This window comes from Lactuca sativa, chromosome 5 (genome assembly GCF_002870075.4).
Source record: "Lactuca sativa cultivar Salinas chromosome 5, Lsat_Salinas_v11, whole genome shotgun sequence".
Lineage (NCBI taxonomy): Eukaryota > Viridiplantae > Streptophyta > Magnoliopsida > Asterales > Asteraceae > Lactuca > Lactuca sativa.
In genome coordinates, this window is record NC_056627.2 from 101,116,694 (window position 1) to 101,120,531 (window position 3,838).

Here is a 3,838-nt window from a genome sequence, read left to right on the forward strand (position 1 = left end):
TTATCAAAATTTGAAGTTGCCTGACACATCAATGACTGTCCATTCTCGGCCATGAATAATTGAACCATACCACGAGCTAAACTTGATCTCTAAATATGATGCACAAAAGGTTGGTTCAACACCCCTCTATCCAGATCCATGGAGCTACCCAAAAAGGAGCTACTTGCCGCAACAAGTTCCTTACCCATCACCTTTCTACTATGAGAACAACTCCTGCGTTCTCAAAGATGTGCACCTAACGACAGATTGTTCTACACCATGATTTTTCCAAACCTTAAATTATACGTATCCATGGAAGGTTCCAACTGATCCTCACAACGAGAAACTTCTTAATCATGAGCACTTCGATGTTGGCCCACTTTCTTACCCCCCATGTGGCCATAAACCCAAACCAAAATCTTGCTCACATGAACTGCAGGTTCCTCTAACCCCTCGCGATAAAACCATGAAATCGAATCGAAAAATGGTCTTCCAAGAAGAATAACCAGTTCTCCCCCACAAAGGGTTTGGACCATCGTCGACTGACGTCTGCAACACCAAAACCTCAGACCGTTTTAACTGTATCATACTCGACTTGACTCTCAAAATGCATAAACAACACGAAATGATCATTCGAACAAGAAAACTCTGAATCTCATATGGAGACTTTGGAGACCTTTCTCCCAGCATCGTCAACTAAACCTAGTGAGAACGACCAGAACTCCATTATGTAGGCTAGGCACCTTCCGAACCGAACTTATGCACCGAAAACTTTACACTTGTAATGTTGATCCATAACTTCATCCTCCCCTTGAGACTCCAAGAATCCTTATCGATGCTCAAAATATAGCTCTAATAAACCCAACATAACTACAAAACTCTCTGACGTCCTAAAACAGGAACCACTCGATACCCCTTCGGACATCCCTGAGCTTCTAGAATATATGATACATATTCCACCTGCGACATGGCCTTCACCTTGGCCATACAACCACAAGAACCATCTAGTCTTAAATTTTATTTCGCTGCGACACAGAGGTGATTTACTACGAACCAAAATTCACCTCCCTTCAGCAGAATCGATGAGGACATCACCATCTCCTAACTTAACCGTCGACTGACCTGTATATAATATCTTCCCCTTGATCTCAGGAGGCGGGAAAACACAAACTCGATACAGAAAGTAACATCCATTGCTATTAGCTGACCGCTCAGCCTCAGACTGCAATCCATGAGTTGATCATGATAGTGGCTTCCTCCTTGAGTCCTGCAACTCAGTCTAACACTACTTCACACAAGGCTAGTGCGGCCTTTGAATCAGCTAACTCATACAGGTCTGCACCAACCAGACCCAAATTGCCACAGACACTAGGGCCCAAATGATTACCGATCTCATTCTAAACAATCATAGTCGATGGGCCGATAGCGATGGGAATGACTGCAATTATGCTAGTGTTATAACACACTATCTACCCTTCCCTAACTCCTTAGAAACCTTTTTTACCCTTACCGATCCCCGTACGGATCTTCTGCTTTCAATAGTATGGGCCCTTACTACCTTTCACATATATTTGTACGTATCCCGAGAATTGCCTCAAATTCTCAAAGTCACTATACCAGACCACTATCAATATCAGATACTTGTGCCACCACATGCACACACTACCACCCATCCTAGACTCTTTCATGCTAGGATTCTTTTTACATACGAACACGCATTAGAATTCTTTTCTAGGAACTCCACCACTATCAGGTGTATCAGCACACCCATATGCTTTGAAAAGCCACCACAATGTGCCTAAAATCCCAACTTAGACTTCCTCATACGTAAGTGATCATACCATCATACTCTAGCACTCCTATAAGATCACTAGGAATATTCACTCCCACCTTGCTATCAGTTGTGACAGAAACTTCCACCAATGTCAACTAACTATCTTACGAATACAATTACATGCAACAAGGATTAAATGGGTTTTCAACTGAAAGATCCTGCACTACAATGGTTGAACTCAAACAATAGTTGCGTAATAGGCCAAATCAGACATTCTAAAACTATTTAGTCATATTGGCATGCAACTTACCATATTCATTCAATAGCTAACTAAAATCAATATATGTTTCACATAGCACAAAGCAAGCAGCATTCGAGCAAAAAAAAAACAACATGCAAAAGGCATCATAAGGATCAAGCAATTCTAAAACGCAATTCATGGGGATCCTTAGCCTACACACTATCCTGCATCTTTAACAGCTCATACATCACACATAAAAGGCATTTCTCCTAATCAGACACTCTAACATGCAATCTTAAGTAGATCCTTAGCCTAACTTATAGCATGCACATCATACTATAACACATATAACAGCAAGTCAATTACGGCATATAAAGAAAGCACGGATATTTTGGGAAATCACTTTTTGAGCTCCGACTGATTGTACACATCGAATCTTCTTTTTTCTTCTCTTGAAATGAACATTCTTCGAAAAGGTTTAGCAAAACTCTCAGCTCCATATTTTAAGTTTAGAAACCAACGAGTGTTCATCCAAATCCCTCAAACCAAGGCTCTAATACAAACTTGTAACATCCAAAAAACCAGGGCTAAATTTTTCACTTTAAAAATAATATAACATCCATTTTTAGTGAAGTTACAACCATTTGTTCATAAACCATTATTATGAAATCAGAGTTAATAAGAAGATAATGTGGAATCTTAAATCATAAATTTGTTAATGTGTGTACGGTCCCGCCTTCGTAATCCAATAAGTACCTATAAAATAGTTAATCCACAACTGTAAGCACAAAGCTTAGTGAGTTCCCAAAAATACCACATACAGCACAACATAATAATCAACTAATAGTTATCATCAAGCTCTAGAGACTATCAATGGTCCCAATGAGCTAACAGCATGCTCGGTGGATTAACAATTCACATCACGGGTTATCAGCAACCATGGGGACTAACATCAATCCCATGGACATACAACAGTCCAAGAGTTATCAATAACTCATTTCACATATAACAAAATTTAACAAATAAGACCCAGTTGGTCAACATGCATATACTACCACACAGGCAAGTATAGTGAGAAGACTCACCTCGCGAATAGCAGCTAGCCCATAACAGCTCACACACCGGGTAGACAGGTACAATGAGACACCTAACAACAATAAAGAAGTACCCTCTCAATCTACACCCTAAAACCCCAAAATTGACCAAGAGTCAACCATGATCAAAGTCAATAGTCAAAGTCAAAGTCCACTTCAGTAGGCCGCCACGTCGTAGCCTCCCATTGCCACATCGTGGGAGAAAAATGAAAGAATAGTTGGGCATCCCCCAGTCACCACGTCATGGCCTCTATTTGCCACGTTGTGGGAACTAGGTCTCAATAGCTTAATGCATTAAGTTATTTCCCTCAACCTCAAGAGCTCTAAAACTCAGATCTAGTCCTTCCTAAGGTCTTGATGGATAAAGTTTCCAACTTTTCCTATTAAGACATCCTAATGAGTCTAGATCTCTAAACCTTGATCCTTAATGGAAACTTAAGGCATGGGCTCAACCTTTAAGCTCTTACTAACCAAAGCCACAAATCCATAACTCCATAATGACTTATTACTTCTATTCCAACATAAAAATTGCAGCTCTATGGACATGCACTACCAATGCAAGTCTAGATCTCAATCTAGGTCAAAATGTGGCAAAAAGACCAAAATCTCATACATGGAGCTCAATACATAATCAAACTTCAGATCCAAAAGATATAGTGACCAAGTCACTAAGATGAGTTATAAAGTTGCAAACTTTATCTCATCAAACCAACCCAAACGTGAATATGAACCAAGAAATGCAATAAATCT